Source organism: Mytilus edulis, unplaced genomic scaffold (genome assembly GCF_963676685.1).
Source record: "Mytilus edulis unplaced genomic scaffold, xbMytEdul2.2 SCAFFOLD_1118, whole genome shotgun sequence".
Classification (NCBI taxonomy): Eukaryota; Metazoa; Mollusca; class Bivalvia; order Mytilida; family Mytilidae; genus Mytilus; species Mytilus edulis.
Genome location: NW_027268053.1, coordinates 1 through 23,879, shown reverse-complemented (window position 1 = coordinate 23,879; position 23,879 = coordinate 1). Strand labels below are relative to the sequence as shown.

At 31.4% G+C, this 23,879-nt stretch overlaps 2 long non-coding RNA genes across 11 annotated transcripts; both read left to right on the top strand.

Annotated features, from left to right (window-relative positions):
- The first annotated feature begins 2,389 nt into the window (after positions 1 to 2,389).
- LOC139506732 (uncharacterized) lies at positions 2,390 to 4,139 on the top strand. Its single transcript, XR_011660317.1, has 3 exons — positions 2,390 to 2,464; positions 3,216 to 3,284; positions 4,046 to 4,139. It is a non-coding gene; the product is annotated as an uncharacterized lncRNA (long non-coding RNA).
- A 449-nt stretch (positions 4,140 to 4,588) lies between these two features.
- On the top strand, positions 4,589 to 23,292 carry LOC139506733 (uncharacterized). Of its 10 annotated transcripts, none has more exons than XR_011660319.1 (17): positions 5,430 to 5,498; positions 6,259 to 6,897; positions 7,649 to 7,717; positions 8,481 to 9,119; positions 9,871 to 9,939; positions 10,703 to 11,341; positions 12,093 to 12,161; positions 12,925 to 13,563; positions 14,315 to 14,383; positions 15,147 to 15,785; positions 16,537 to 16,605; positions 17,369 to 18,007; positions 18,759 to 18,827; positions 19,591 to 20,229; positions 20,981 to 21,049; positions 21,814 to 22,680; positions 23,205 to 23,292. It is a non-coding gene; the product is annotated as an uncharacterized lncRNA (long non-coding RNA). The 10 variants fall into 10 exon arrangements; XR_011660318.1 differs by having other exon boundaries at positions 21,814 to 22,452; positions 23,205 to 23,273; XR_011660321.1 differs by lacking the exon at positions 23,205 to 23,292 and having other exon boundaries at positions 19,591 to 20,457; positions 21,814 to 21,907.
- Positions 23,293 to 23,879: the final 587 nt, after the last annotated feature.

The following is a 23,879-nucleotide window of genomic DNA, read 5'->3' as shown; positions in this document are numbered from 1 at the left end:
CATAGCTGGCCAGTGACCTTGACCCTAGTATATAAGCACCTGTTCCATAATAACTTGTCATTATTTTTCTAGAGGGTGTGAAGTGAACACTTCACTTGAAATCATTTTAGTTATTTATTTTTATCTAAGATTTAGGGGAAAGTTACTAAAGTTACATTTAACTTGTCTACGATGTACGACAAGTTCTAATGTTATTTTGTTATTAGAAATAATAATTCCTCAATTGTCTACGATGTATGACAAGTGTTGATGGAAATGAATTAAAAAATTTCTTGTCTACGATGTATGACAAGTGTCGATGGAAATTAATTAAAATTTTTATTGTTTACGATGTATGACAATTTTATATATTCATTAAGTATTTGCCTTAGTACGACGTACAGCACATTTGTTACTTAATTCATACTCCTGTTTTTTTAAACAGGTAGATATTTAAAAGTATTTCTATTCACCTGAAGGTCGTGAGTACTCTTCAGAATTTACACGTGTTTTACCTGCACAGGTACACATTATTAAATTACAATGGCTCAAAATCTCCTTCATTTGTGAATTTTTCTCAGATAGTGCTGTTGAGATTTAAGATAGTCATGTACAATACATATTGATGCATTGACCTCATTATTATTAATGTAGTAAAGAACATGTATGAATCATGAGGTTTGAGACAGTTTCTCTGCCTTCAACTCAAGCAGAGTTTGTAGAGAAACCTGCTGCTTTATTCAAATTTTGCCATTAGAGGCTTACTTTAATGAAGATTTAGTTCTAATTTTGATCTGAACTACTGTAATGATACTGTTCATGTACCTCCTTTTGGAGTTTGTGCCATGGCTGATGATAGTCCAGCCGGAACTGAATTTTGATAAGTCTTTTGATCCTGCATTAAGGCTCTTAGTGAGATTAATGGTCCATTATCTCATCCTGTTTGTTGAACAGCTGAATCATGATTTTGCTTGGAAAATCCAAAATTGTTTAAAAAGGCAGAAAACTGTCTCTAAGTTTTCTTCTGGACTTTCTGTGACTGTTAATAATACTACCATGTTCAGTAATATCAAATCAGGAAAATATCAAGTTCATAGAGGAGTAATACTATCACCCTGAGAACTGTGAGTAATCCTAGTGTGTCTAGGATAAATAACAAGATTGAAATGGCACTGCCTAGACAGGCCCACTATGTGTTTCAAAGATGCAGGAAACCCAGAGATACTTTATTAAGGGGGTTGATCATCACCCCTATTGTTGAGGATTTTATTGTAAAATTCTATTTTGTTTGTTTGACCATGGGTTTCTATTTAAACGCATAGGAGATGCTCAGAAATATCTAGATGATAAAACTTATTTGTAATTCTGATGTGATAGTTGATTTATTACGTTTTTAGTTATGATTGCATGAAGCAAACTTGGTGATTATACAAAGATTCTAAAGCAAATTCTAGATTCCTTGGAAGAGGTTCCAGGTCTAGCAATATTTTACTCCCAGCTGTTATGGGAAAGGCAATATCAGTCTTTTAAACTGCGGAGGCTCTGTTGGTCAACAGGGTGTATACTAGTAGGCAATTCCCTTCATTGAGAGGGAGGAGGTTTCCAAAAAAGGAACAAAGAATTTCAAAGAGGTCACTTTTCTCAACCAGTTGCTATATACAGTAGATAACTTAAATATTATGATTTGGAAAATGTTACTAATGATCTATTGATATTAGATTTAATAAGAAATGGTTATAAAATTATTTTTAGTGATGTACCACATATTTGAATAAAATACATTCACCTTTCATAAGGATGAAATAATTTCAGAAGTCCAAAAATTGATAGCTACATTGTAAGGGAGCTATTTAAGAGGTTGATCGATCATTGGAAAATCAGTTTATTTCCTATATTTTCTTAGTTTCTAAGAAAGATGGGTCTTCAAGGCCTGTTACCTATTTGGACAACATCCCTAATGCGCCTTGAAATGAGGAACTCAAAAGTCACGTGTAAAGAAAAAATCTCTGTGTAGTGATATTGGACATGTTTCTATTTTTAACAAATGACTGAACTTAATTATTTGTGGTGATTAGGAAAGTAGAGGAACATAGAATAAATGGGTAAAAACTATGGAGCTATTAAATGTGTTCAAAGTATTAAATTTTCAAAGAACTTATGTGTTAAAAAGGGGATATTTTACCACAAGGAGCCGCATCACAAAAGGATGTTCGGGGTTTGCTAATTAACGGAAAAAGTAATCTCACTTCGTACCCCGAAAATTTAACCACATATGTGAAAATGTCACAGCTTCGAAACGAGCTATCATACATATCCAAGTTTACGATATGGACTGAGCTACAGGAAAAAACGTTACCATTACCGCCTATGGAAAAACAATTAAAGATATTGAGCCAATTTAAATTACAAAAAGATAAATCAGAAGTTTTCAGAGTGATCTATGGATGATTTCACCTTGTACACCCGGAAAATTGTGAAAATGATGGTAAGTATTTTTTTATTTATACCTAGATATCCCAGATGATTTCAGATAACCATTATAGATAAATACCAGCAGATACTCAATGAAATTTTCGCTTTTAGAAAGCATTACAGGCACGGGGCTGAACACTTTTTTTAGGCACAATTCTAACTTTGTTTACACCCCCGAGAGATCCGAAAGGAATTTGTTTATGAATTGAAAAAGGCATGAACTAACATAATAGTTTTTATCTGTAAGTAAACATGACACAATACAGTCTTTGTTATGTAATTATCACTCCGGTTTACAGGAATAACTGATAATCAAGGGAGATAACACACTTCATACGAGTAAAGTGAAATACATCATCATCATGTGCTTTTATCCCATAATTTGACCCATGGTCAGTCAGTAGATATCATATGCAGTTAATAAACAGACAAACATGTACATGTATTAAAGAAATCATGAATTATTATTTGTAATGCACACTAGCAAATCACAAGATATTGTCTTTTCTCAGTGAAAAAGGGGGAGGGTCAACAAACCTTTTGAAAACAATATTGCTGCACCTTTTCAACTATTAAGCTAGTTAGCTACCACTCGTTGCTTCTATATAAAAGATTTTAATGAAGGTTGATAAGCCACAAGGGAGAAGCATTTTTCTTTCTTTGCGATAAAACGTTCGAGAATTTGATTTTTGCTCTCTCAATAATACTTATGTATTTAAACCAAATAATAACATAGCCTGAGTAATTTTTTTGTCTTATTTCAGTTCCAGACATATCATTACTTTTTAACCTGAGATGACAAACTAGAGGTTTTAAAAGGTCCTGAATAACTGGTAAGCATTTTGTTTTATTTGGCAAGCTCTAAATTGTTTATTTATGGTATTTATGCAATTCAAATTACAGTCGGTATGTTAAAAATATACTGATATGAAAACTGTTGCTATGGTCTTGGCATTAAATGAAAATGCTTGGTTACTGATCTTTTCGACTCCATATTTCAAGTTAAACCTTGCGGCAACTGTTCCTCATTTAACACTGCAAACTATAATTAGCATTATTTTTGTATGTCGTTATTTAATGATGCCATATTACGTGTGATGTCACAATGTTTCCTTTAAAACCTCATGCCGATATCTCACTGATAAAAGATTTTCACTGAAATACATGTAAAAAACATTTTTTCTCAAATACAATTATGTGAAAGAACAAGTTTTGAAAATTTGCACTTCATTGCACTCTAATTATATGATTCAAATGACTTTTACAGTAGTTTATAGTGGTTTCTACAGTATAAAATACCAGGTTTCCTTTGGCTAGAATAATTAAGTATTTGGTGTTTTTTTTATGAAATCTTCATTTTTGTATAATTTCTCTGTCAAAATGCACTTTTAGGCACCAGAAAATTTTATTGAATGCTTTAACAGGGTCTGTGTGTTGTAATTTAAGGTTACATTCAGATGTTTTGTCCTTCTTTTGACTAGTGAAGGTATACTGTAAGAAATTAATTATGCATACACTTTGTATTCAAAATAAATAAATATAGTGATAAAAGTGTCATTGCCTTATAGTGCTAAAACAACTTTATTTTTTTCAGAAATGGACAAAAATACACAGATTTATTCAGAATGTCATACCGATGAAGATCACATAAAAATATTTGGAAAAATCAGAACTATGGATTGCAATATGGGACAACATCCCTGAATGCGCCTTGAAATGAGGAACTCAAAAGTCACGTGTAAAGAAAAAATCTCTGTGTAGTGATATTGGACATGTTTCTATTTTTAACAAATGACTGAACTTAATTATTTGTGGTGATTAGGAAAGTAGAGGAACATAGAATAAATGGGTAAAAACTATGGAGCTATTAATGTGTTGCAAAGTATTAAATTTTCAAAGAACTTATTGTGTTAAAAAGGGGAATATTTTAACCACAAGAGCCGCATCACAAAAGGATGTTCGGGGTTTGCTAATTAACGGAAAAAGTAATCTCACTTCGTACCCCGAAAATTTAACCACATATGTGAAAATGTCACAGCTTCGAAACGAGCTATCATACATATCCAAGTTTACGATATGGACTGAGCTACAGGAAAAAACGTTACCATTACCGGCCTATGGAAAAACAATTAAAGATATTGAGCCAATTTAAATTACAAAAGATAAATCAGAAGTTTTCAGAGTGATCTATGGATGATTTCACCTTGTACACCCGGGAAAATTGTGAAAATGATGGTAAGTATTTTTTATTTATACCTAGATATCCCAGATGATTTCAGATAACCATTATAGATAAATACCAGCAGATACTCAATGAAATTTTCGCTTTTAGAAAGCATTACAGGCACGGGGCTGAACACTTTTTTTAGGCACAATTCTAACTTTGTTTACACCCCCGAGAGATCCGAAAGGAATTTGTTTATGAATTGAAAAGGCATGAACTAACATAATAGTTTTATCTGTAAGTAAACATGACACAATACAGTCTTTGTTATGTAATTATCACTCCGGTTTACAGAATAACTGATAATCAAGGAGATAACACACTTCATACGAGTAAAGTGAAATACATCATCATCATGTGCTTTTATCCAATAATTTGACCCATGGTCAGTCAGTAGATATCATATGCAGTTAATAAACAGACAAACATGTACATGTATTAAAGAAATCATGAATTATTATTTGTAATGCACACTAGCAAATCACAAGATATTGTCTTTTCTCAGTGAAAAAGGGGGAGGTCAACAAACCTTTTGAAAACAATATTGCTGCACCTTTTCAACTATTAAGCTAGTTAGCTACCACTCGTTGCTTCTAATATAAAAGATTTAATGAGGTTGATAAGCCACAAGGGAGAAGCATTTTTCTTTCTTTGCGATAAAACGTTCGAGAATTTGATTTTTGCTCTCTCAATAATACTTATGTATTTAAACCAAATAATAACATAGCCTGAGTAATTTTTTTGTCTTATTTCAGTTCCAGACATATCATTACTTTTAACCTGAGATGACAAACTAGAGGTTTTAAAAGGTCCTGAATAACTGGTAAGCATTTTGTTTATTTGGCAAGCTCTAAATTGTTTATTTATGGTATTTATGCAATTCAAATTACAGTCGGTATGTTAAAAATATACTGATATGAAAACTGTTGCTATGGTCTTGGCATTAAATGAAAATGCTTGGTTACTGATCTTTTCGACTCCATATTTCAAGTTAAACCTTGCGGCAACTGTTCCTCATTTAACACTGCAAACTATAATTAGCATTATTTTTGTATGTCGTTATTTAATGATGCCATATTACGTGTGATGTCACAATGTTTCCTTTAAAACCTCATGCCGATATCTCACTGATAAAAGATTTTCACTGAAATACATGTAAAAAACATTTTTTCTCAATACAATTATGTGAAAGAACAAGTTTTGAAAATTTGCACTTCATTGCACTCTAATTATATGATTCAAATGACTTTTACAGTAGTTTATAGTGGTTTCTACAGTATAAAATACCAGGTTTCCTTTGGCTAGAATAATTAAGTATTTTGGTGTTTTTTTTATGAAATCTTCATTTTGTATAATTTCTCTGTCAAAATGCACTTTTAGGCACCAGAAAATTTTATTGAATGCTTTAACAGGGTCTGTGTGTTGTAATTTAAGGTTACATTCAGATGTTTTGTCCTTCTTTTGACTAGTGAAGGTATACTGTAAGAAATTAATTATGCATACACTTTGTATTCAAAATAAATAAATATAGTGATAAAAGTGTCATTGCCTTATAGTGCTAAAACAACTTTATTTTTTTTCAGAAATGGACAAAAATACACAGATTTATTCAGAATGTCATACCGATGAAGATCACATAAAAATATTTGGAAAAATCAGAACTATGGATTGCAATATGGGACAACATCCCTAATGCGCCTTGAAATGAGGAACTCAAAAGTCACGTGTAAAGAAAAAATCTCTGTGTAGTGATATTGGACATGTTTCTATTTTTAACAAATGACTGAACTTAATTATTTGTGGTGATTAGGAAAGTAGAGGAACATAGAATAAATGGGTAAAAACTATGGAGCTATTAAATGTGTTCAAAGTATTAAATTTTCAAAGAACTTATTGTGTTAAAAAGGGGATATTTTACCACAAGGAGCCGCATCACAAAAGGATGTTCGGGGTTTGCTAATTAACGGAAAAAGTAATCTCACTTCGTACCCCGAAAATTTAACCACATATGTGAAAATGTCACAGCTTCGAAACGAGCTATCATACATATCCAAGTTTACGATATGGACTGAGCTACAGGAAAAAACGTTACCATTACCGCCTATGGAAAAACAATTAAAGATATTGAGCCAATTTAAATTACAAAAAGATAAATCAGAAGTTTTCAGAGTGATCTATGGATGATTTCACCTTGTACACCCGGGAAAATTGTGAAAATGATGGTAAGTATTTTTTTATTTATACCTAGATATCCCAGATGATTTCAGATAACCATTATAGATAAATACCAGCAGATACTCAATGAAATTTTCGCTTTTAGAAAGCATTACAGGCACGGGGCTGAACACTTTTTTTAGGCACAATTCTAACTTTGTTTACACCCCCGAGAGATCCGAAAGGAATTTGTTTATGAATTGAAAAAGGCATGAACTAACATAATAGTTTTATCTGTAAGTAAACATGACACAATACAGTCTTTGTTATGTAATTATCACTCCGGTTTACAGGAATAACTGATAATCAAGGGAGATAACACACTTCATACGAGTAAAGTGAAATACATCATCATCATGTGCTTTTATCCAATAATTTGACCCATGGTCAGTCAGTAGATATCATATGCAGTTAATAAACAGACAAACATGTACATGTATTAAAGAAATCATGAATTATTATTTGTAATGCACACTAGCAAATCACAAGATATTGTCTTTTCTCAGTGAAAAAGGGGGAGGGTCAACAAACCTTTTGAAAACAATATTGCTGCACCTTTTCAACTATTAAGCTAGTTAGCTACCACTCGTTGCTTCTAATATAAAAGATTTTAATGAAGGTTGATAAGCCACAAGGGAGAAGCATTTTTCTTTCTTTGCGATAAAACGTTCGAGAATTTGATTTTTGCTCTCTCAATAATACTTATGTATTTAAACCAAATAATAACATAGCCTGAGTAATTTTTTTGTCTTATTTCAGTTCCAGACATATCATTACTTTTTAACCTGAGATGACAAACTAGAGGTTTTAAAAGGTCCTGAATAACTGGTAAGCATTTTGTTTTATTTGGCAAGCTCTAAATTGTTTATTTATGGTATTTATGCAATTCAAATTACAGTCGGTATGTTAAAAATATACTGATATGAAAACTGTTGCTATGGTCTTGGCATTAAATGAAAATGCTTGGTTACTGATCTTTTCGACTCCATATTTCAAGTTAAACCTTGCGGCAACTGTTCCTCATTTAACACTGCAAACTATAATTAGCATTATTTTTGTATGTCGTTATTTAATGATGCCATATTACGTGTGATGTCACAATGTTTCCTTTAAAACCTCATGCCGATATCTCACTGATAAAAGATTTTCACTGAAATACATGTAAAAAACATTTTTTCTCAAATACAATTATGTGAAAGAACAAGTTTTGAAAATTTGCACTTCATTGCACTCTAATTATATGATTCAAATGACTTTTACAGTAGTTTATAGTGGTTTCTACAGTATAAAATACCAGGTTTCCTTTGGCTAGAATAATTAAGTATTTTGGTGTTTTTTTTATGAAATCTTCATTTTTGTATAATTTCTCTGTCAAAATGCACTTTTAGGCACCAGAAAATTTTATTGAATGCTTTAACAGGGTCTGTGTGTTGTAATTTAAGGTTACATTCAGATGTTTTGTCCTTCTTTTGACTAGTGAAGGTATACTGTAAGAAATTAATTATGCATACACTTTGTATTCAAAATAAATAAATATAGTGATAAAAGTGTCATTGCCTTATAGTGCTAAAACAACTTTATTTTTTTTCAGAAATGGACAAAAATACACAGATTTATTCAGAATGTCATACCGATGAAGATCACATAAAAATATTTGGAAAAATCAGAACTATGGATTGCAATATGGGACAACATCCCTAATGCGCCTTGAAATGAGGAACTCAAAAGTCACGTGTAAAGAAAAAATCTCTGTGTAGTGATATTGGACATGTTTCTATTTTTAACAAATGACTGAACTTAATTATTTGTGGTGATTAGGAAAGTAGAGGAACATAGAATAAATGGGTAAAAACTATGGAGCTATTAAATGTGTTCAAAGTATTAAATTTTCAAAGAACTTATTGTGTTAAAAAGGGGATATTTTACCACAAGGAGCCGCATCACAAAAGGATGTTCGGGGTTTGCTAATTAACGGAAAAAGTAATCTCACTTCGTACCCCGAAAATTTAACCACATATGTGAAAATGTCACAGCTTCGAAACGAGCTATCATACATATCCAAGTTTACGATATGGACTGAGCTACAGGAAAAAACGTTACCATTACCGCCTATGGAAAAACAATTAAAGATATTGAGCCAATTTAAATTACAAAAAGATAAATCAGAAGTTTTCAGAGTGATCTATGGATGATTTCACCTTGTACACCCGGGAAAATTGTGAAAATGATGGTAAGTATTTTTTTATTTATACCTAGATATCCCAGATGATTTCAGATAACCATTATAGATAAATACCAGCAGATACTCAATGAAATTTTCGCTTTTAGAAAGCATTACAGGCACGGGGCTGAACACTTTTTTTAGGCACAATTCTAACTTTGTTTACACCCCCGAGAGATCCGAAAGGAATTTGTTTATGAATTGAAAAAGGCATGAACTAACATAATAGTTTTATCTGTAAGTAAACATGACACAATACAGTCTTTGTTATGTAATTATCACTCCGGTTTACAGGAATAACTGATAATCAAGGGAGATAACACACTTCATACGAGTAAAGTGAAATACATCATCATCATGTGCTTTTATCCAATAATTTGACCCATGGTCAGTCAGTAGATATCATATGCAGTTAATAAACAGACAAACATGTACATGTATTAAAGAAATCATGAATTATTATTTGTAATGCACACTAGCAAATCACAAGATATTGTCTTTTCTCAGTGAAAAAGGGGGAGGGTCAACAAACCTTTTGAAAACAATATTGCTGCACCTTTTCAACTATTAAGCTAGTTAGCTACCACTCGTTGCTTCTAATATAAAAGATTTTAATGAAGGTTGATAAGCCACAAGGGAGAAGCATTTTTCTTTCTTTGCGATAAAACGTTCGAGAATTTGATTTTTGCTCTCTCAATAATACTTATGTATTTAAACCAAATAATAACATAGCCTGAGTAATTTTTTTGTCTTATTTCAGTTCCAGACATATCATTACTTTTTAACCTGAGATGACAAACTAGAGGTTTTAAAAGGTCCTGAATAACTGGTAAGCATTTTGTTTTATTTGGCAAGCTCTAAATTGTTTATTTATGGTATTTATGCAATTCAAATTACAGTCGGTATGTTAAAAATATACTGATATGAAAACTGTTGCTATGGTCTTGGCATTAAATGAAAATGCTTGGTTACTGATCTTTTCGACTCCATATTTCAAGTTAAACCTTGCGGCAACTGTTCCTCATTTAACACTGCAAACTATAATTAGCATTATTTTTGTATGTCGTTATTTAATGATGCCATATTACGTGTGATGTCACAATGTTTCCTTTAAAACCTCATGCCGATATCTCACTGATAAAAGATTTTCACTGAAATACATGTAAAAAACATTTTTTCTCAAATACAATTATGTGAAAGAACAAGTTTTGAAAATTTGCACTTCATTGCACTCTAATTATATGATTCAAATGACTTTTACAGTAGTTTATAGTGGTTTCTACAGTATAAAATACCAGGTTTCCTTTGGCTAGAATAATTAAGTATTTTGGTGTTTTTTTTATGAAATCTTCATTTTTGTATAATTTCTCTGTCAAAATGCACTTTTAGGCACCAGAAAATTTTATTGAATGCTTTAACAGGGTCTGTGTGTTGTAATTTAAGGTTACATTCAGATGTTTTGTCCTTCTTTTGACTAGTGAAGGTATACTGTAAGAAATTAATTATGCATACACTTTGTATTCAAAATAAATAAATATAGTGATAAAAGTGTCATTGCCTTATAGTGCTAAAACAACTTTATTTTTTTTCAGAAATGGACAAAAATACACAGATTTATTCAGAATGTCATACCGATGAAGATCACATAAAAATATTTGGAAAAATCAGAACTATGGATTGCAATATGGGACAACATCCCTAATGCGCCTTGAAATGAGGAACTCAAAAGTCACGTGTAAAGAAAAAATCTCTGTGTAGTGATATTGGACATGTTTCTATTTTTAACAAATGACTGAACTTAATTATTTGTGGTGATTAGGAAAGTAGAGGAACATAGAATAAATGGGTAAAAACTATGGAGCTATTAAATGTGTTCAAAGTATTAAATTTTCAAAGAACTTATTGTGTTAAAAAGGGGATATTTTACCACAAGGAGCCGCATCACAAAAGGATGTTCGGGGTTTGCTAATTAACGGAAAAAGTAATCTCACTTCGTACCCCGAAAATTTAACCACATATGTGAAAATGTCACAGCTTCGAAACGAGCTATCATACATATCCAAGTTTACGATATGGACTGAGCTACAGGAAAAAACGTTACCATTACCGCCTATGGAAAAACAATTAAAGATATTGAGCCAATTTAAATTACAAAAAGATAAATCAGAAGTTTTCAGAGTGATCTATGGATGATTTCACCTTGTACACCCGGGAAAATTGTGAAAATGATGGTAAGTATTTTTTTATTTATACCTAGATATCCCAGATGATTTCAGATAACCATTATAGATAAATACCAGCAGATACTCAATGAAATTTTCGCTTTTAGAAAGCATTACAGGCACGGGGCTGAACACTTTTTTTAGGCACAATTCTAACTTTGTTTACACCCCCGAGAGATCCGAAAGGAATTTGTTTATGAATTGAAAAAGGCATGAACTAACATAATAGTTTTATCTGTAAGTAAACATGACACAATACAGTCTTTGTTATGTAATTATCACTCCGGTTTACAGGAATAACTGATAATCAAGGGAGATAACACACTTCATACGAGTAAAGTGAAATACATCATCATCATGTGCTTTTATCCAATAATTTGACCCATGGTCAGTCAGTAGATATCATATGCAGTTAATAAACAGACAAACATGTACATGTATTAAAGAAATCATGAATTATTATTTGTAATGCACACTAGCAAATCACAAGATATTGTCTTTTCTCAGTGAAAAAGGGGGAGGGTCAACAAACCTTTTGAAAACAATATTGCTGCACCTTTTCAACTATTAAGCTAGTTAGCTACCACTCGTTGCTTCTAATATAAAAGATTTTAATGAAGGTTGATAAGCCACAAGGGAGAAGCATTTTTCTTTCTTTGCGATAAAACGTTCGAGAATTTGATTTTTGCTCTCTCAATAATACTTATGTATTTAAACCAAATAATAACATAGCCTGAGTAATTTTTTTGTCTTATTTCAGTTCCAGACATATCATTACTTTTTAACCTGAGATGACAAACTAGAGGTTTTAAAAGGTCCTGAATAACTGGTAAGCATTTTGTTTTATTTGGCAAGCTCTAAATTGTTTATTTATGGTATTTATGCAATTCAAATTACAGTCGGTATGTTAAAAATATACTGATATGAAAACTGTTGCTATGGTCTTGGCATTAAATGAAAATGCTTGGTTACTGATCTTTTCGACTCCATATTTCAAGTTAAACCTTGCGGCAACTGTTCCTCATTTAACACTGCAAACTATAATTAGCATTATTTTTGTATGTCGTTATTTAATGATGCCATATTACGTGTGATGTCACAATGTTTCCTTTAAAACCTCATGCCGATATCTCACTGATAAAAGATTTTCACTGAAATACATGTAAAAAACATTTTTTCTCAAATACAATTATGTGAAAGAACAAGTTTTGAAAATTTGCACTTCATTGCACTCTAATTATATGATTCAAATGACTTTTACAGTAGTTTATAGTGGTTTCTACAGTATAAAATACCAGGTTTCCTTTGGCTAGAATAATTAAGTATTTTGGTGTTTTTTTTATGAAATCTTCATTTTTGTATAATTTCTCTGTCAAAATGCACTTTTAGGCACCAGAAAATTTTATTGAATGCTTTAACAGGGTCTGTGTGTTGTAATTTAAGGTTACATTCAGATGTTTTGTCCTTCTTTTGACTAGTGAAGGTATACTGTAAGAAATTAATTATGCATACACTTTGTATTCAAAATAAATAAATATAGTGATAAAAGTGTCATTGCCTTATAGTGCTAAAACAACTTTATTTTTTTTCAGAAATGGACAAAAATACACAGATTTATTCAGAATGTCATACCGATGAAGATCACATAAAAATATTTGGAAAAATCAGAACTATGGATTGCAATATGGGACAACATCCCTAATGCGCCTTGAAATGAGGAACTCAAAAGTCACGTGTAAAGAAAAAATCTCTGTGTAGTGATATTGGACATGTTTCTATTTTTAACAAATGACTGAACTTAATTATTTGTGGTGATTAGGAAAGTAGAGGAACATAGAATAAATGGGTAAAAACTATGGAGCTATTAAATGTGTTCAAAGTATTAAATTTTCAAAGAACTTATTGTGTTAAAAAGGGGATATTTTACCACAAGGAGCCGCATCACAAAAGGATGTTCGGGGTTTGCTAATTAACGGAAAAAGTAATCTCACTTCGTACCCCGAAAATTTAACCACATATGTGAAAATGTCACAGCTTCGAAACGAGCTATCATACATATCCAAGTTTACGATATGGACTGAGCTACAGGAAAAAACGTTACCATTACCGCCTATGGAAAAACAATTAAAGATATTGAGCCAATTTAAATTACAAAAAGATAAATCAGAAGTTTTCAGAGTGATCTATGGATGATTTCACCTTGTACACCCGGGAAAATTGTGAAAATGATGGTAAGTATTTTTTTATTTATACCTAGATATCCCAGATGATTTCAGATAACCATTATAGATAAATACCAGCAGATACTCAATGAAATTTTCGCTTTTAGAAAGCATTACAGGCACGGGGCTGAACACTTTTTTTAGGCACAATTCTAACTTTGTTTACACCCCCGAGAGATCCGAAAGGAATTTGTTTATGAATTGAAAAAGGCATGAACTAACATAATAGTTTTATCTGTAAGTAAACATGACACAATACAGTCTTTGTTATGTAATTATCACTCCGGTTTACAGGAATAACTGATAATCAAGGGAGATAACACACTTCATACGAGTAAAGTGAAATACATCATCATCATGTGCTTTTATCCAATAATTTGACCCATGGTCAGTCAGTAGATATCATATGCAGTTAATAAACAGACAAACATGTACATGTATTAAAGAAATCATGAATTATTATTTGTAATGCACACTAGCAAATCACAAGATATTGTCTTTTCTCAGTGAAAAAGGGGGAGGGTCAACAAACCTTTTGAAAACAATATTGCTGCACCTTTTCAACTATTAAGCTAGTTAGCTACCACTCGTTGCTTCTAATATAAAAGATTTTAATGAAGGTTGATAAGCCACAAGGGAGAAGCATTTTTCTTTCTTTGCGATAAAACGTTCGAGAATTTGATTTTTGCTCTCTCAATAATACTTATGTATTTAAACCAAATAATAACATAGCCTGAGTAATTTTTTTGTCTTATTTCAGTTCCAGACATATCATTACTTTTTAACCTGAGATGACAAACTAGAGGTTTTAAAAGGTCCTGAATAACTGGTAAGCATTTTGTTTTATTTGGCAAGCTCTAAATTGTTTATTTATGGTATTTATGCAATTCAAATTACAGTCGGTATGTTAAAAATATACTGATATGAAAACTGTTGCTATGGTCTTGGCATTAAATGAAAATGCTTGGTTACTGATCTTTTCGACTCCATATTTCAAGTTAAACCTTGCGGCAACTGTTCCTCATTTAACACTGCAAACTATAATTAGCATTATTTTTGTATGTCGTTATTTAATGATGCCATATTACGTGTGATGTCACAATGTTTCCTTTAAAACCTCATGCCGATATCTCACTGATAAAAGATTTTCACTGAAATACATGTAAAAAACATTTTTTCTCAAATACAATTATGTGAAAGAACAAGTTTTGAAAATTTGCACTTCATTGCACTCTAATTATATGATTCAAATGACTTTTACAGTAGTTTATAGTGGTTTCTACAGTATAAAATACCAGGTTTCCTTTGGCTAGAATAATTAAGTATTTTGGTGTTTTTTTTATGAAATCTTCATTTTTGTATAATTTCTCTGTCAAAATGCACTTTTAGGCACCAGAAAATTTTATTGAATGCTTTAACAGGGTCTGTGTGTTGTAATTTAAGGTTACATTCAGATGTTTTGTCCTTCTTTTGACTAGTGAAGGTATACTGTAAGAAATTAATTATGCATACACTTTGTATTCAAAATAAATAAATATAGTGATAAAAGTGTCATTGCCTTATAGTGCTAAAACAACTTTATTTTTTTTCAGAAATGGACAAAAATACACAGATTTATTCAGAATGTCATACCGATGAAGATCACATAAAAATATTTGGAAAAATCAGAACTATGGATTGCAATATGGGACAACATCCCTAATGCGCCTTGAAATGAGGAACTCAAAAGTCACGTGTAAAGAAAAAATCTCTGTGTAGTGATATTGGACATGTTTCTATTTTTAACAAATGACTGAACTTAATTATTTGTGGTGATTAGGAAAGTAGAGGAACATAGAATAAATGGGTAAAAACTATGGAGCTATTAAATGTGTTCAAAGTATTAAATTTTCAAAGAACTTATTGTGTTAAAAAGGGGATATTTTACCACAAGGAGCCGCATCACAAAAGGATGTTCGGGGTTTGCTAATTAACGGAAAAAGTAATCTCACTTCGTACCCCGAAAATTTAACCACATATGTGAAAATGTCACAGCTTCGAAACGAGCTATCATACATATCCAAGTTTACGATATGGACTGAGCTACAGGAAAAAACGTTACCATTACCGCCTATGGAAAAACAATTAAAGATATTGAGCCAATTTAAATTACAAAAAGATAAATCAGAAGTTTTCAGAGTGATCTATGGATGATTTCACCTTGTACACCCGGGAAAATTGTGAAAATGATGGTAAGTATTTTTTTATTTATACCTAGATATCCCAGATGATTTCAGATAACCATTATAGATAAATACCAGCAGATACTCAATGAAATTTTCGCTTTTAGAAAGCATTACAGGCACGGGGCTGAACACTTTTTTTAGGCACAATTCTAACTTTGTTTACACCCCCGAGAGATCCGAAAGGAATTTGTTTATGAATTGAAAAAGGCATGAACTAACATAATAGTTTTATCTGTAAGTAAACATGACACAATACAGTCTTTGTTATGTAATTATCACTCCGGTTTACAGGAATAACTGATAATCAAGGGAGATAACACACTTCATACGAGTAAAGTGAAATACATCATCATCATGTGCTTTTATCCAATAATTTGACCCATGGTCAGTCAGTAGATATCATATGCAGTTAATAAACAGACAAACATGTACATGTATTAAAGAAATCATGAATTATTATTTGTAATGCACACTAGCAAATCACAAGATATTGTCTTTTCTCAGTGAAAAAGGGGGAGGGTCAACAAACCTTTTGAAAACAATATTGCTGCACCTTTTCAACTATTAAGCTAGTTAGCTACCACTCGTTGCTTCTAATATAAAAGATTTTAATGAAGGTTGATAAGCCACAAGGGAGAAGCATTTTTCTTTCTTTGCGATAAAACGTTCGAGAATTTGATTTTTGCTCTCTCAATAATACTTATGTATTTAAACCAAATAATAACATAGCCTGAGTAATTTTTTTGTCTTATTTCAGTTCCAGACATATCATTACTTTTTAACCTGAGATGACAAACTAGAGGTTTTAAAAGGTCCTGAATAACTGGTAAGCATTTTGTTTTATTTGGCAAGCTCTAAATTGTTTATTTATGGTATTTATGCAATTCAAATTACAGTCGGTATGTTAAAAATATACTGATATGAAAACTGTTGCTATGGTCTTGGCATTAAATGAAAATGCTTGGTTACTGATCTTTTCGACTCCATATTTCAAGTTAAACCTTGCGGCAACTGTTCCTCATTTAACACTGCAAACTATAATTAGCATTATTTTTGTATGTCGTTATTTAATGATGCCATATTACGTGTGATGTCACAATGTTTCCTTTAAAACCTCATGCCGATATCTCACTGATAAAAGATTTTCACTGAAATACATGTAAAAAACATTTTTTCTCAAATACAATTATGTGAAAGAACAAGTTTTGAAAATTTGCACTTCATTGCACTCTAATTATATGATTCAAATGACTTTTACAGTAGTTTATAGTGGTTTCTACAGTATAAAATACCAGGTTTCCTTTGGCTAGAATAATTAAGTATTTTGGTGTTTTTTTTATGAAATCTTCATTTTTGTATAATTTCTCTGTCAAAATGCACTTTTAGGCACCAGAAAATTTTATTGAATGCTTTAACAGGGTCTGTGTGTTGTAATTTAAGGTTACATTCAGATGTTTTGTCCTTCTTTTGACTAGTGAAGGTATACTGTAAGAAATTAATTATGCATACACTTTGTATTCAAAATAAATAAATATAGTGATAAAAGTGTCATTGCCTTATAGTGCTAAAACAACTTTATTTTTTTTCAGAAATGGACAAAAATACACAGATTTATTCAGAATGTCATACCGATGAAGATCACATAAAAATATTTGGAAAAATCAGAACTATGGATTGCAATATGGGACAACATCCCTAATGCGCCTTGAAATGAGGAACTCAAAAGTCACGTGTAAAGAAAAAATCTCTGTGTAGTGATATTGGACATGTTTCTATTTTTAACAAATGACTGAACTTAATTATTTGTGGTGATTAGGAAAGTAGAGGAACATAGAATAAATGGGTAAAAACTATGGAGCTATTAAATGTGTTCAAAGTATTAAATTTTCAAAGAACTTATTGTGTTAAAAAGGGGATATTTTACCACAAGGAGCCGCATCACAAAAGGATGTTCGGGGTTTGCTAATTAACGGAAAAAGTAATCTCACTTCGTACCCCGAAAATTTAACCACATATGTGAAAATGTCACAGCTTCGAAACGAGCTATCATACATATCCAAGTTTACGATATGGACTGAGCTACAGGAAAAAACGTTACCATTACCGCCTATGGAAAAACAATTAAAGATATTGAGCCAATTTAAATTACAAAAAGATAAATCAGAAGTTTTCAGAGTGATCTATGGATGATTTCACCTTGTACACCCGGGAAAATTGTGAAAATGATGGTAAGTATTTTTTTATTTATACCTAGATATCCCAGATGATTTCAGATAACCATTATAGATAAATACCAGCAGATACTCAATGAAATTTTCGCTTTTAGAAAGCATTACAGGCACGGGGCTGAACACTTTTTTTAGGCACAATTCTAACTTTGTTTACACCCCCGAGAGATCCGAAAGGAATTTGTTTATGAATTGAAAAAGGCATGAACTAACATAATAGTTTTATCTGTAAGTAAACATGACACAATACAGTCTTTGTTATGTAATTATCACTCCGGTTTACAGGAATAACTGATAATCAAGGGAGATAACACACTTCATACGAGTAAAGTGAAATACATCATCATCATGTGCTTTTATCCAATAATTTGACCCATGGTCAGTCAGTAGATATCATATGCAGTTAATAAACAGACAAACATGTACATGTATTAAAGAAATCATGAATTATTATTTGTAATGCACACTAGCAAATCACAAGATATTGTCTTTTCTCAGTGAAAAAGGGGGAGGGTCAACAAACCTTTTGAAAACAATATTGCTGCACCTTTTCAACTATTAAGCTAGTTAGCTACCACTCGTTGCTTCTAATATAAAAGATTTTAATGAAGGTTGATAAGCCACAAGGGAGAAGCATTTTTCTTTCTTTGCGATAAAACGTTCGAGAATTTGATTTTTGCTCTCTCAATAATACTTATGTATTTAAACCAAATAATAACATAGCCTGAGTAATTTTTTTGTCTTATTTCAGTTCCAGACATATCATTACTTTTTAACCTGAGATGACAAACTAGAGGTTTTAAAAGGTCCTGAATAACTGGTAAGCATTTTGTTTTATTTGGCAAGCTCTAAATTGTTTATTTATGGTATTTATGCAATTCAAATTACAGTCGGTATGTTAAAAATATACTGATATGAAAACTGTTGCTATGGTCTTGGCATTAAATGAAAATGCTTGGTTACTGATCTTTTCGACTCCATATTTCAAGTTAAACCTTGCGGCAACTGTTCCTCATTTAACACTGCAAACTATAATTAGCATTATTTTTGTATGTCGTTATTTAATGATGCCATATTACGTGTGATGTCACAATGTTTCCTTTAAAACCTCATGCCGATATCTCACTGATAAAAGATTTTCACTGAAATACATGTAAAAAACATTTTTTCTCAAATACAATTATGTGAAAGAACAAGTTTTGAAAATTTGCACTTCATTGCACTCTAATTATATGATTCAAATGACTTTTACAGTAGTTTATAGTGGTTTCTACAGTATAAAATACCAGGTTTCCTTTGGCTAGAATAATTAAGTATTTTGGTGTTTTTTTTATGAAATCTTCATTTTTGTATAATTTCTCTGTCAAAATGCACTTTTAGGCACCAGAAAATTTTATTGAATGCTTTAACAGGGTCTGTGTGTTGTAATTTAAGGTTACATTCAGATGTTTTGTCCTTCTTTTGACTAGTGAAGGTATACTGTAAGAAATTAATTATGCATACACTTTGTATTCAAAATAAATAAATATAGTGATAAAAGTGTCATTGCCTTATAGTGCTAAAACAACTTTATTTTTTTTCAGAAATGGACAAAAATACACAGATTTATTCAGAATGTCATACCGATGAAGATCACATAAAAATATTTGGAAAAATCAGAACTATGGATTGCAATATGGGACAACATCCCTAATGCGCCTTGAAATGAGGAACTCAAAAGTCACGTGTAAAGAAAAAATCTCTGTGTAGTGATATTGGACATGTTTCTATTTTTAACAAATGACTGAACTTAATTATTTGTGGTGATTAGGAAAGTAGAGGAACATAGAATAAATGGGTAAAAACTATGGAGCTATTAAATGTGTTCAAAGTATTAAATTTTCAAAGAACTTATTGTGTTAAAAAGGGGATATTTTACCACAAGGAGCCGCATCACAAAAGGATGTTCGGGGTTTGCTAATTAACGGAAAAAGTAATCTCACTTCGTACCCCGAAAATTTAACCACATATGTGAAAATGTCACAGCTTCGAAACGAGCTATCATACATATCCAAGTTTACGATATGGACTGAGCTACAGGAAAAAACGTTACCATTACCGCCTATGGAAAAACAATTAAAGATATTGAGCCAATTTAAATTACAAAAAGATAAATCAGAAGTTTTCAGAGTGATCTATGGATGATTTCACCTTGTACACCCGGGAAAATTGTGAAAATGATGGTAAGTATTTTTTTATTTATACCTAGATATCCCAGATGATTTCAGATAACCATTATAGATAAATACCAGCAGATACTCAATGAAATTTTCGCTTTTAGAAAGCATTACAGGCACGGGGCTGAACACTTTTTTTAGGCACAATTCTAACTTTGTTTACACCCCCGAGAGATCCGAAAGGAATTTGTTTATGAATTGAAAAAGGCATGAACTAACATAATAGTTTTATCTGTAAGTAAACATGACACAATACAGTCTTTGTTATGTAATTATCACTCCGGTTTACAGGAATAACTGATAATCAAGGGAGATAACACACTTCATACGAGTAAAGTGAAATACATCATCATCATGTGCTTTTATCCAATAATTTGACCCATGGTCAGTCAGTAGATATCATATGCAGTTAATAAACAGACAAACATGTACATGTATTAAAGAAATCATGAATTATTATTTGTAATGCACACTAGCAAATCACAAGATATTGTCTTTTCTCAGTGAAAAAGGGGGAGGGTCAACAAACCTTTTGAAAACAATATTGCTGCACCTTTTCAACTATTAAGCTAGTTAGCTACCACTCGTTGCTTCTAATATAAAAGATTTTAATGAAGGTTGATAAGCCACAAGGGAGAAGCATTTTTCTTTCTTTGCGATAAAACGTTCGAGAATTTGATTTTTGCTCTCTCAATAATACTTATGTATTTAAACCAAATAATAACATAGCCTGAGTAATTTTTTTGTCTTATTTCAGTTCCAGACATATCATTACTTTTTAACCTGAGATGACAAACTAGAGGTTTTAAAAGGTCCTGAATAACTGGTAAGCATTTTGTTTTATTTGGCAAGCTCTAAATTGTTTATTTATGGTATTTATGCAATTCAAATTACAGTCGGTATGTTAAAAATATACTGATATGAAAACTGTTGCTATGGTCTTGGCATTAAATGAAAATGCTTGGTTACTGATCTTTTCGACTCCATATTTCAAGTTAAACCTTGCGGCAACTGTTCCTCATTTAACACTGCAAACTATAATTAGCATTATTTTTGTATGTCGTTATTTAATGATGCCATATTACGTGTGATGTCACAATGTTTCCTTTAAAACCTCATGCCGATATCTCACTGATAAAAGATTTTCACTGAAATACATGTAAAAAAACATTTTTTCTCAAATACAATTATGTGAAAGAACAAGTTTTGAAAATTTGCACTTCATTGCACTCTAATTATATGATTCAAATGACTTTTACAGTAGTTTATAGTGGTTTCTACAGTATAAAATACCAGGTTTCCTTTGGCTAGAATAATTAAGTATTTTGGTGTTTTTTTTATGAAATCTTCATTTTTGTATAATTTCTCTGTCAAAATGCACTTTTAGGCACCAGAAAATTTTATTGAATGCTTTAACAGGGTCTGTGTGTTGTAATTTAAGGTTACATTCAGATGTTTTGTCCTTCTTTTGACTAGTGAAGGTATACTGTAAGAAATTAATTATGCATACACTTTGTATTCAAAATAAATAAATATAGTGATAAAAGTGTCATTGCCTTATAGTGCTAAAACAACTTTATTTTTTTTCAGAAATGGACAAAAATACACAGATTTATTCAGAATGTCATACCGATGAAGATCACATAAAAATATTTGGAAAAATCAGAACTATGGATTGCAATATGGGACAACATCCCTAATGCGCCTTGAAATGAGGAACTCAAAAGTCACGTGTAAAGAAAAAATCTCTGTGTAGTGATATTGGACATGTTTCTATTTTTAACAAATGACTGAACTTAATTATTTGTGGTGATTAGGAAAGTAGAGGAACATAGAATAAATGGGTAAAAACTATGGAGCTATTAAATGTGTTCAAAGTATTAAATTTTCAAAGAACTTATTGTGTTAAAAAGGGGATATTTTACCACAAGGAGCCGCATCACAAAAGGATGTTCGGGGTTTGCTAATTAACGGAAAAAGTAATCTCACTTCGTACCCCGAAAATTTAACCACATATGTGAAAATGTCACAGCTTCGAAACGAGCTATCATACATATCCAAGTTTACGATATGGACTGAGCTACAGGAAAAAACGTTACCATTACCGCCTATGGAAAAACAATTAAAGATATTGAGCCAATTTAAATTACAAAAAGATAAATCAGAAGTTTTCAGAGTGATCTATGGATGATTTCACCTTGTACACCCGGGAAAATTGTGAAAATGATGGTAAGTATTTTTTTATTTATACCTAGATATCCCAGATGATTTCAGATAACCATTATAGATAAATACCAGCAGATACTCAATGAAATTTTCGCTTTTAGAAAGCATTACAGGCACGGGGCTGAACACTTTTTTTAGGCACAATTCTAACTTTGTTTACACCCCCGAGAGATCCGAAAGGAATTTGTTTATGAATTGAAAAAGGCATGAACTAACATAATAGTTTTATCTGTAAGTAAACATGACACAATACAGTCTTTGTTATGTAATTATCACTCCGGTTTACAGGAATAACTGATAATCAAGGGAGATAACACACTTCATACGAGTAAAGTGAAATACATCATCATCATGTGCTTTTATCCAATAATTTGACCCATGGTCAGTCAGTAGATATCATATGCAGTTAATAAACAGACAAACATGTACATGTATTAAAGAAATCATGAATTATTATTTGTAATGCACACTAGCAAATCACAAGATATTGTCTTTTCTCAGTGAAAAAGGGGGAGGGTCAACAAACCTTTTGAAAACAATATTGCTGCACCTTTTCAACTATTAAGCTAGTTAGCTACCACTCGTTGCTTCTAATATAAAAGATTTTAATGAAGGTTGATAAGCCACAAGGGAGAAGCATTTTTCTTTCTTTGCGATAAAACGTTCGAGAATTTGATTTTTGCTCTCTCAATAATTACTTATGTATTTAAACCAAATAATAACATAGCCTGAGTAATTTTTTTGTCTTATTTCAGTTCCAGACATATCATTACTTTTTAACCTGAGATGACAAACTAGAGGTTTTAAAAGGTCCTGAATAACTGGTAAGCATTTTGTTTTATTTGGCAAGCTCTAAATTGTTTATTTATGGTATTTATGCAATTCAAATTACAGTCGGTATGTTAAAAATATACTGATATGAAAACTGTTGCTATGGTCTTGGCATTAAATGAAAATGCTTGGTTACTGATCTTTTCGACTCCATATTTCAAGTTAAACCTTGCGGCAACTGTTCCTCATTTAACACTGCAAACTATAATTAGCATTATTTTTGTATGTCGTTATTTAATGATGCCATATTACGTGTGATGTCACAATGTTTCCTTTAAAACCTCATGCCGATATCTCACTGATAAAAGATTTTCACTGAAATACATGTAAAAAACATTTTTTCTCAAATACAATTATGTGAAAGAACAAGTTTTGAAAATTTGCACTTCATTGCACTCTAATTATATGATTCAAATGACTTTTACAGTAGTTTATAGTGGTTTCTACAGTATAAAATACCAGGTTTCCTTTGGCTAGAATAATTAAGTATTTTGGTGTTTTTTTTATGAAATCTTCATTTTTGTATAATTTCTCTGTCAAAATGCACTTTTAGGCACCAGAAAATTTTATTGAATGCTTTAACAGGGTCTGTGTGTTGT